Below are 12,077 nucleotides of genomic sequence, written 5' to 3'. Positions count from 1 at the left end.
ACTCATCGACATCACCAGCATCACCAAAGCCAACCTCTCCACCCCATCCTTCTCTGTCAACACCATCTACTCACTGGGAAACTCCAATCAATAGAGCCACTAAATATTTAGAGAAGCTGATGAAGCAGTGGATACCTCCATTTTAAACTTCATAAGAATCACTAAGGATTGAATAACAACTCTATCAGATACTGTGTCAGACACTGACACAGATGAAGATTGGCCCAAACTACTAACTGGCTCTTGGTATTATAACCAGCATATACTAAGGCAACCAGGTGCTAAATTTTGTACTTTTATCTTACTGAATTGACAGAGACTCTTAAAATAATCCAGATTTAGTTCCTGATTTGTGTGCTAGCATTTTATTGTAAAAGAACAGGTGCTGAATACACCGAATGTGGAATTATATCTTTAAATAGAAATAATCCAAAAAACTGATCATTTACTACACTCCCAATTTACACTGTTTAGTCCATATTCACCTATTAAAAAATAGGTATGAATGAACAATGTGAACAATAGATCCATGGATATTATGTCCAGACTTTAAAAAAACAGGGACACTTTGTAAAGTATAGAGAGGAGACGTAGGAAACGTAGCATATATCATTATCCTTTGTGGTATATATCAGGCTTCTTTATCACACTACAGATTTCTACCCTAAGAATGTGGCAATCTATGTTAATAAAACCACTCCCAGTCATACCCTACAAGAGTGGCCTATACCCTGAAATTTAACCCATAGGACTTTCTAGCCAGATACAGATACCCTAATTGTGTTGTTTTATCCATCCTCATTTATGCTCAATTTACAATGTATGCCAAAGACAGACTCACTAAAAGGAAGGAAACCCTTAGAGTTCCTTGTTGGACTGGCAGGTGTAACTGGAGTAACAATGGCAAGCCAATGTTTTTCTCAATTCCCAATCCATCAAATCATATTAAATGTTCAACTTTTGAAACCAATCTCAATTTAACACCCATGCAATTGTACCTTTGTCATCATTAGGTACACAGATGGAAATCTTCACAATATATTACAAAACATAAATGTCACACAAAAGTATACAGAACAATGGAAGCTTGGCATAAAGCAGCTGGAGAAAACACTAAAAATAATACTAAACAACAGCATGAGACATGTTTCTCTGTTGATTGTCAATGTTATAGTTAGGAATGGTTGGTATGTGTGGTAGTCTTAGAACAGCTATAATCTCAAGGCAATAATGGTCGCCTGAGATAATTGCCCAGCCAGAAGTAGATATCACACATCCTAACAGCTCTAATTCCTTGGGCAAATGTAAAATTAGAATATCAGTGTTTAAAGGAGGAAATAAGACATTGGGTTACCCACATATGCAGTTTCCCAATATCAAACAGGAGAGTGGAGCCCACTGGCCATAGAAAGCCCCCTTATGATCGAAGGAAAATGTGTTCCTGAGGATATATTGCTGGAATGGAACCAAAATACCTTTATGACTGCCAGACTTCTGGATATACATTATGGTACAAGTACCATACAAGTACCTATGACTATGGCTTTGATGCCTCCCCAACCCATTATCTATAACATGGGAACTTGAACTACAATAGCATGCTCTAAGCCAAACCCCATCCTAACCAAATGGAGTCAAAGGGAAAATAAGGAGCATAACATGATGTGATGTGTAAAAATACAACAAGTAATGAAAGTATTAATAGAAGGGAAAAGATGTTATTCAAGGTCAATAAAAGATCAAGAACCATTAAAATAACCAGAAAAACATTTCACATTGAACCTCCTCAAAATGATCTGATAAATATAAATCATACATTAGAAAACCTAAGACAGGAGGGAAGGGCAAGATGGTGGAGAAGTAGGAAACCCTGTTTCAACCAGTCCCCTGAGATGAGCTAAATATCTACCAGAACACTCTGAACACCCATGACATAAGCCTGAAATTTAAGATTATACACTTCTGGATCTCTACACGGGCAGGAGTTCATCCGTGCAGAGGGGCACCTTGACTGGATCATGGTTAATATATTCAGCTATACATCCCCTCAACCACCTCTCACCAAAATGACTAGGAAAAGGAACACTGAACAGAGGAAAAATTCAGAGACTGAGACCTCTGCCACAGAACGATTGGATATGGACATACACAATACTGGAAATGGAATTCAGGGTAACAATTGTCCAGGCAATGGCTAGGTTGGAGAAAACCATTAGTGGCAACATAGAATCTCTAAGGGCGAAAGTGAGAGCTGATCTGGCAGAAGTAAAAAATACTATTAATTAGATCCAATCTAATCTAAATACTCTAACAGCTAGGGTAACTGAGGCAGAAAAATCAAATCAGTGATCTAGAAGATAGATAGAAATCTAGAAGATTGATAGAAAAGCAGAACCAGGAGGAGGCCTGGAACAAACAAATTAGAAGCCATGAAAACAGAATTAGGGAAATAAATGACCCCATGAAATGTTCCAATGTCAGAATTATTGAAATTCCTGAGAGGGTGGAGAAAGAGAGAAGACTAGAAGATATAGCTGAACAAATACTGGATGAAAACTTTCCTAATATGGGGAATGGAACAAGTATTCGTGTCCTAGAGGCAGAAAGGACACCCCCCAAGATCAATGAGTCTAGAAAGACATCCAGACACTTCATTGTGAAATCCATGAATCATAATTTCAGACAAGAGGTCATAAGGGCAGGTAGGGGGAAGAGATTCCTTACGTACAGAGGAAGGACCATCAGAAAAACATCAGACCTGTCCACAGAATCCTGGCAAGCCAGAAAGGGCTGGCAAGACATATTCAGGGCACTAAATGAGAAGAACATGCAGTCAAGAATACTTTATCCAGCAAGGCTGACATTCAAAATGGATGGAGAGATAATGAGCTTCCAAGATGGGCAAGGTCTAAAAGATTGTGTGACCACCAAGCCAGCACTACAAGAAATACTAAGGGGGGGGTTCTATAAAAGAAGAAAGAACCCAAGAGTGACATGGAACAGAAAGTTACAGAGACAATGTATAGAAACAAGGACTTCTCAGGCAATATGATGTCAATAAAAACTTACCTTTCAACAATTACTCTCAATGTGAACAGCCTAAATGCTTCCATAAAAGGGCACAGGGTTGCAAACTGGATAAAATGACAGGACCCATCCATATGCTGTCTACAAGAGACACATTTTGAACCTAAAGATACATCCAGACTGAAAGTGAAGGGGTGGAGAACCATCTTTCATGCAAATGGGCCTCAAAAGAAAGCTGGGGTCATGATCCTCATATCAGATAAATTAGATTTTAAGCTAAAGACTGTAGTCAGAGATACAGAAGGACACTACATCATCCTTAAAGGGTCTATCTACCAAGAAGATCTAACAATTGTAAATATTCATACCCCCAACATGGGAGCAGCCAATTATATAAGCCAACTGTTAAACAAAACAAAATGTCATAATGATATAAATACATTAATTGCAGGGGATCTGAACACACCACTCTCAACAACAGACAGATCATCTAAGCAGAAAATCAACAAAGAAACAAGAGCTTTGAGTGGTACATTGGACCAGATGGACCACATAAATATATACAGAACATCCCACCCTAAAACAATAGAATACTCATTCTTGGGGCCCCTGGGTGGCTCAGTGGGTTAAGCCTCTGCCTTCAGCTCAGGTCATGATCCCAGGGTCCTGGGATCGAGCCCCACGTCGGGCTCTCTGCTCAGCGGGGAGCCTGCCTCCACCTCTCTCTCTGCCTGCCTCTCTGCCTACTTGTGATCTCTGTCTGTCAAATAAATAAATAAATTCTTAAAAAAAAAAAAAAAAGAATACTCATTCTTCTTGAGCACACATGGAACTTTTTCCAGAAGAGACCACATACTGGGTCACAAATCAGGGCTCAACCAACACCAAAAGATTGAGATTATTCCCTGCATATTCTCAGACCACAATGCTTTAAAACTGGAACTCAACCACAAGAAAAAGTTTAGAAGGAATTCAAACACTTGGAAGCTAAAGACCATCCTGCTCAAGAATGTTTGCATCAACCAGGAAATCATAGAAGAACTTAAACAATTCATGGAAACCAATGAGAATGAAGACACATTGGTCCAAAACCTATGGGATACAGCAAAGGCAGTCCTAAGGGGGAAATACATAGCCATCCAAGCCTCACTCAAAAAAAAAAAAGAAAAAGAAAAGAAAAGAAAAATTGAAAAATTCCAGAAACACCAACTCTCTTTACACCTTAAAGAACTGGAAAATCAACAACAAATTAAGCCAACCCTATGCACAAGAAGGGAAATAATTAAGATTAGAGCAGAGATCAATGAGTTAGAAACTAGAGATATAGTAGAACACATCAACAAAACTAGAAGCTGGTTTTTTGAAAGAATCAATCAGATGGATAAACCACTGGCCAAACAAATCCAAAAGAAAAGAGAGAGGACCCAGATTAATAAAATTATGAATGAAAGGGGGGAGAACACAACTAACACCAAGGAAATAGAAACAATCATCAGAAATTATTATCAACAGTTATATGCCAATAAGCTAAGCAACCTAGAAGAAATGGATACATTCCTGGAAACATATAAACTTCCAAGACTGAAACAGGAAGAAACTGACAACCTGAATAGACCAATATCAAGTAACAAGATTGAAGCAATGATCAAAAACATCCCAAAAAACAAGAGTCCAGGACCTGATGGATTCCCTGGGGAATTCTACCAAACATTCAAAAAAGAAATAACACCTATTCTCCTGAAGATCTTTCAAAAAATAGAAACAGAGGGAAAACTTCCAGCCTCTTTCTATACAGCCAGGATTACCTTGATCCCCAAACCAGGCAAAGACCCCATCAAAGAGGAGAATTTCAGATCAATATCCCTGATGAATATGGATGCCAAGGTTCTCAACAAGATCCCAGCTAATAGGAACCAATAGTACATTAAAAAGATTATCCACCATGACCAGGTGGGATTTATTCCTGGGATGCAAGGGTGGTTCAACATTTGCAAATCAATCAACGTGATAGACGTGATCAATAAACAAATCAATAAACAAATCAATACGAAAAGAGAGAAGAACCCCATGGTCCTCTCAATTGATGGAGAAAAAGCATTTGACAAAATACAGCATCTGTTCCTGACCAAAACTCTTCAAAATATAGGGATAGAGGGAACATTCCTCAACTCATAAAATCTACCTATGAAAAACACACAGTGAATAACATTCTCAATGGGGAAAAATTAACAGCCTTCCCAATGAGATCAGGAATACGACAAGGATGACCACTCTCGCCACTGTTGTTCAACATAGTACTAGAAGTCCTAGGAACAGCAATCAGACAACAAAAATAAATAAAAGGTATTCAAACTGGCAAAGAAGAAGTCAAACTCTCTTTCTTCCCAGATGACATGATACTTTATATGGAAAACCCAAAAGACTCCATTCCCCAGTTACGAGAACTCATACAGCAATTCAGTAATGTGACAGGATACAAAATCAATGCACAGAAATCAGTTGCTTTCTTATACACTAGCAATGAAAATATAGAAAGGGAAATTAGAAAATTGATCCCATTTACTATATCACCAAGAACCATAAGATACTTTGGAATAAACCTAACCAAAGAGGTAAAGGATCTATACTCGAAGAACTACAAAACACACATGAAGGAAATTGAAGAAGACACAAAAAGATGGAAAAACATTCCATGCTCATGGATTGGAAGAATAAACATTATTAAAATGTCTGTACTGCCCAGAGCGGTCTATACTTTCAATGCCATCCCAATTAAAATTCCAAAGTGCTGGAACAAACAATCCTAAAATTTGTATGGATCCATAAAAGACCCCGAATCTCTAAGAAAATGTTCAAAAAGAAAAACAAAGCTGGGGGCATCATATTGTTGCCTGATTTCAAGCTTTACTACAAAGCTGTGATCACCAAGACAGCATGATACTGGCACAAAAACAGACACATAGACCAATGGAACAGAGTAGAAAGTCCGGATATGGACCCTCAACTCTATGGTCAAATAATCTTTGACAAAGCAGGAAAAAATATCCAGTGGAAAAAAGACAGCCTCTTCAATAAATTGTGCTGGGAAAATTGGACAGCTATATATGGAAGAATGAAACTTGACCATTCTCTCACACCATACACAAAGATAAACTCAAAATGGATAAAAGACCTCAACGTGAGGCAGGAATCTATCAAAATGCTAGAGGAGAACATAGGCAGTATGTTCAGCCACAGCAGCTTCTTCCAAGACAGGTGTCCAAAGGCAAAGGAAACAAAAGCAAAAGTGAACTTTTGGGACTTCATCAAGATAAAAAGCTTCTGTACAGCAAAGGAAACAGTCAACAAAACAAAGAGGCAACCCAAGGAATGGGAGAAGATATTCACAAATGACACTACAGATACAGGGCTGATATCCAAGATTTATAAAGAACTCCTCAAACAACACCCCAAACTCCTCAACAACACTCCAAAAACAGATAATCACGTCAAAAAATGGGCAGAAGACATGAACAGACACTTCTCCAAAGAATACATACAAATGGTTAACAGACACATGAAAAAATGTTCATCATCACTAGCCATCAGGGAAATTCATATCAAAACCACACTGAGATACCACCTTACACCAGTTCGAATGGCCAAAATCAACAGGACAGGAAACAAGTGTTGGAGAGGTTGTGGAGAAAGGGGAACCCTCTTAAACTGCTGGTGGGAATGCAAGTTGGTGCAGCCACTTTGGAGAACAGTGTGGAGATTCCTCAAGAAATTAAAAATAGAGCTACCCTATGACCCTGCAATTGCACTACTGGGTATTTACCCCAAAGATACAGATGTAGTGAAAAGAAGGGCCATATGCACCCCAATGTTCATAGCAGCAATGGCCAGAGTTTCCAAACTGTGGAAAGAGCCAAGATGCCCTTCAACAGACGAATGGATAAAGAAGATATGGTCCATATACACAATGGAGTATTATGCCTCCATCAAAAAGGATGAATACCCAACTTTTGCATCAACATGGATAGGACTGGAGGAGATTATTCTGAGTGAAATAAGTCAAGCAGACAAAGTCAATTATCATATGGTTTCACTTACTTGTGGAGCATAAGGAATAACATGGAGGACATTAGGAGAAGGAAAGGAAAAGTGAATTGGGGGAAATCGGAGGGGGAGACAAACCATGAGAGACTGTGGATTCTGAGAAACAAACTGATGGTTTTGGAAGGGAGGGGGGTGGGGGAATGGGTGAGCCCAGTGGTGGGTATTAAGGAGGGCACGTATTGCATGCAGCACTGGGTGTGGTGCATAAACAATGAATCTTGGAACACTGAAAAAAATAAAATTAAATTAAGATGTTAAAAAAAAAGAAAACCTAAGTCAAGGCACATTTGAAGATTAATAAAAATCAAAATAACTTTGCAGGAATTTAAAAGAGAGTGAACACATGTATTCCCTAACACAATGGCAGTGTTGAATGCTGGAGTTACGGCAACTGAACACGTGCTTGATAGTACCGTGCAAGTTTGCACCCTCTGGAGCCTTATAAAGATGATCTTCACTTGGAAACGTATTTGTCAAGGACTTAAACTGTTAAGTTAAACTGAGTGGTTCAGATAACTTAACTTTTGGTTGTTTGGAGATTAAATGTGGTACCGTGTTAAAGAGTTCTTTGTTATGCTCATATTGATCACACTAGTAATATCGTTGTTTAAACTGGCCATTCAACTATGTGTAAAAGAATGTTTGTCGAAGGAAAAATGCTCTCCGAATAGGACTGCTTATGATTAACACTGTAAGTGACGAAGAATCACAGGGTAAATGGATATTTTTATGCATTTGGATTTGTATAGGACATTAGACCCTTAGTATTAATTAGTGTGTGAGTAATTTGAAAGCACAGGGAAGACTGTGGTTTATTGGTTTGACAGGATTTCAAATCCACTTGTTGATGACAAAGACAAAAATAAAGTTGGTCTTAGATGTGAAGTTGCTTTGAATGTTGCTTTTGTGTGAAGTTGTCAGATGTCATCGTCTTGTCTGTTCTCACCCATAAGAACGGAGTAGCTCAGCTGCTGAGGGGCCCCCTGGAGGCTTACCTTAAAAACATATGAAGCAGTGTGGTGTATAAACAATGAATTCTGGAACACTCGAAAGAAATTTTTAAAAAATAAGTAAAACATTAAAAAAAACCACATTGAAGCAGACACATGAAAAAGTGCTCCACATCACTTGGCATCAGGGAAATACAAATCAAAACCACAATGAGATACCAGCTCACACCAGTCAGAATGGCTAAAATTAACAAGTCAGGAAACGACAGATATTGAAGAGGATGTGGAGAAAGGGGAACCCTCCTACACTGTTGGTGGGAATGCAAGCTGGTGCAGCCACTCTGGAAAACAGCATGGAGCTTCCTCAAAAAGTTGAAAATAGAGCTACCGTATGACCCAGAAATCACATTACTGGGTATTTACCCAAAAAATACAAATGTAGGGATCTGAAGGGGCACGTGCACCTGAATGTTTACAGCAGCAATGTCCACAACAGCCAAACTATGGAAAGAGCCCAGATGTCCATCAACAGACGAATGGATAAAGAAGAAGTGGTATATATACACAATGGAATACTATGCAGCCATGAAAAACCCTGAAATCTTGCCATTTGCTACAACAAGGATAGAACGAGAGGGTATTATGCTAAGTGAAATAAGTCAGTCAGAGAAAGACAATTATTATATGGTCTCTCTGATATGAGGAATTTGAGAGGCAGGGCCAGGGGCACGGGGAGTAGGGAGGGAAAAAATGAAACAAGATGGGACTGGGGAGGGAGACAAACCATAAGAGACTCTTAATCTCAGGAAACAAACAGGGTTGATGGGGGATGGGAGGGGAGGGATAGGGTGGCTGGGTTATGGACATTGGGGAGGGTATGTGCTATGGTGAGTGCTGTGAATTGTGTAAGACTGATGATTCAGACCTGTAACCCTGGGGCAAATAATACATTATATGTTAATTTAAAAAAATAATAATACATGAAAAATAAATAAACAAATAGAAAACATATGAAGCAGCAGTTACGGCAAGGGGACATTAGACTATCAACACTGAGAGTCCATGAGGATTATGAGAGTGTTTGGTCTGGGCAAGGCTATACGTGGCTGGTCTAAAAGGACACATTGGGGGCAATGAGTTCCTGCCTCTGTAAACAGTACTCTTTCATAGACAGGGGCAAAAGCCATCTAGCATCCCTGCAAAAATCACATTATCCATTGATTCCCAGAACTTCGTTCCCTAGCAATGTGCTCTAGCAACACAAGACTTTCCCTTTTGCACTAGCTGCTGGGCTTCAGCCCTGGTTGGCTAAGCAGTATCTCCTGAGTACCAACTCTGATAAGGACACACCTCAGCTATGTTTGGACTTCATTCTTTTCATCTCTCCTTGCCTGGAACAATCGTGTGATTAATCTAACGCTGGTTTGGAGTCTGTGGTTTTCATATTATCTAATGAAAAGACATTCTCTTATATGCTACTGGCTTGGGCAATTCGCACAGAGAACCTTTGTTAAATACATTGTTGGCAAACAAAATTAGTCTTCAAGCATTATTTGCCTCCCAAAACAAAACAGCCTTCATGCGGAATATGTGCATTTGTGCAGGTTAAAGTTTGGAATTAGGCACATGCCAGGTACCTCCAATAGCCTGTTCCCGTGACGCAGCCTTGCTGACACTGCTCTGCACCAGGTCCCTGCTCCTCTGACCTGCGCCTCCTGGCATGAGCAGCCTGCACCCAGCCAGCCACCCTTGCCTAGCCAGGTCACTCTAGGCCTACAGAGCTAGGGCTCATCCCCAACTTCCTGCATTGCCTCAAAGATGGAAGGAGCCTACCTCCCAAAACCTGTTCTGAGGGAGCCACAGAAATGGGTGACGGTCCCCATGTGTACTTATTATTTGCTGGGGTCCTAGCTTTCTACAGCCATCAAGGCTCCCAGGCGTCTCTTACTAGAAGCTGTCTGCCCAGTCCAACCCTGGTAAGGCATTCCAGATTCCTCCAGCTCTGCCTTCAAGGGGAATATGGATCATGTGTAAGTTAGGGCTTGGGATGAGGAATATGCCAGGTATGCCCCATGTCTCCTCCTGTGACCCAGGCTCACCCGACTTTGCCTTGTTCTGGGTCCGTGGCTAGCCCGACCTGTATATCCTGCACGTGAGCAGTACTCCCTCTGTCATCTGGCCTTGGGCTGCAGAGAACACTCCAGGACTGGGGAACTCTGGCTTGAATTCAACCACCTCAAGGTATCAGGGTAGAAGGAGTCTACCCCCAGAAAATCTTTCTGGGGCAGCTTTAAACTGGTGAAAGACTGCCCCCACTTGGACTGGTTGCCTAACTCGGTCCTCGGCTTCTCCAGCAACCACAGCTTTGAGCTGTCACTTACTGGACAGTATCACAGCCATCTCACCCAGCTCTGCCCTGGCAAGGCGGTCCAGATTTTTTCAGTTCTACCTTCATGGGGTGTATGTTCATTTGTATAGCTTAAGGTTTGGAATTACAGTCCACCAAGCTTGTGAAATTCTGGCTAGGCACCAACCACCTGCATAACCACAGGCATGGAGGGAGGCCACCTTCCAAAAACTTCTGAGTTGAAAGCTGCAAATGGGCAATAACCAGTCCCCATGTGAACTTACTAGATGAGGGGGTCCCAGCTTCTCTAGGAACCAGGACCCCCACATCTCTGATGGAGGATACCCCAACCTGTTGGCCCAGCCCCTGTTGGCCAAGCAGTTGGAAAACCTCCTGCTCTGCCTTCAGAGAGAAAACTACAATGAGTAGGTAGGCCTTGTGTCTTAGGCCATCGCTTTCTATCCTTAACAGCCCCCTCCTGTGGCTCTGCGTTGCCTGGCATTGCCCCTTCCCAGGTCTGGCATTCCTGATCTGCAGAGCCTCTCCTGAGCTACAGGGGGCACTCCAGGCCTGTGGAACTCCAGCTGGGATCCAACCACCTGAATGGCCTCTCGGGGGAGGGAACCATTCCTCCTCATCTCCCATACATGTTGGCTAAATGAATTTAAATTAAAAAAACAAAAAACAAAGTGACAGTAGTCATTCCCCGTGTGTGCTGCTCTTCTGGATTTGAGCAGCATCAAGTGTCCCAGATGTCTCCTATTGGAGGGTACCGCGGTTAGCCAGCCCATCCCCTCCATCTTCCTCCAGGTCCACTATCAGTGGGAATGCTCATTTGTATAAAGTAGGGCTTGGAATAAGGAGGATGCCTTGTAGCCCTAGGAGCCTGCTCCAGTGACCCAGCTTCTCCAGACACTTGCTGTGTTCTGGATCCTCAGCCACCCTGATCTGGGAGCCCCACACATGTATAGTCCACACCTTGTAAGCTGGCCTCAGGCAGACCCCGCCCACAAGCCCTTGGGACTCAGACAGGTCCTGAAAGACTGCTAGCTTCCACTGTGGAAAGAGCCCACCGCCTGAAAATCTGAGGTTCCTGCTGAACCTGGTGATGGTAAATCCCCATTCAGACCAGCTGGAGGACTTTTCTAATGAGGTCCTGGGCTTCAGCAATCAAAGCCCCCAGGTGTTTCTCATCGGAGGGTACTCTGGCCATCCCACCTGGCCCCATGCTGACAGGGCAGTCCAAATTTCCCCAAATTGGCCTCTGCAGAAATATTCACCTTTATGAATGTTAAGCCTTGGAATTAGGCATATGCCAGATACCATTACTATCCCCAGCCTGATTTGGCCTCCCATACACTTGCCCTGTCTCCCTGAGTACAAGGTCCTGCCTACCCTGACCTGCACGGCCCACACGTGCACCATACATATCCCAAAAGCCACCCTTGGGTGAGCAGGGCTATCTGCCCCTATGGAGCTAGGGCCCATTCCCTATCACTTGCACAGCCTCAAGTGTAAAGGAGCCCATTCCTCCAAAAGTGATCGGAGAGGGGCGCCTGGGTGGCTCAGTGGGTTAAAGCCTCTGCCTTCGGCTCAGGTCATGATCTCAGGGTCCTGGGATCGAGCCCCAAATGGGGCTCTCTGCTCAGCAG

This window comes from Enhydra lutris, unplaced genomic scaffold (genome assembly GCF_002288905.1).
Source record: "Enhydra lutris kenyoni isolate GAN:26980312 unplaced genomic scaffold, ASM228890v2 scaffoldscaffold25, whole genome shotgun sequence".
Classification (NCBI taxonomy): domain Eukaryota; kingdom Metazoa; phylum Chordata; class Mammalia; order Carnivora; family Mustelidae; genus Enhydra; species Enhydra lutris.
Note: the sequence above shows the minus strand (reverse complement) of the source record.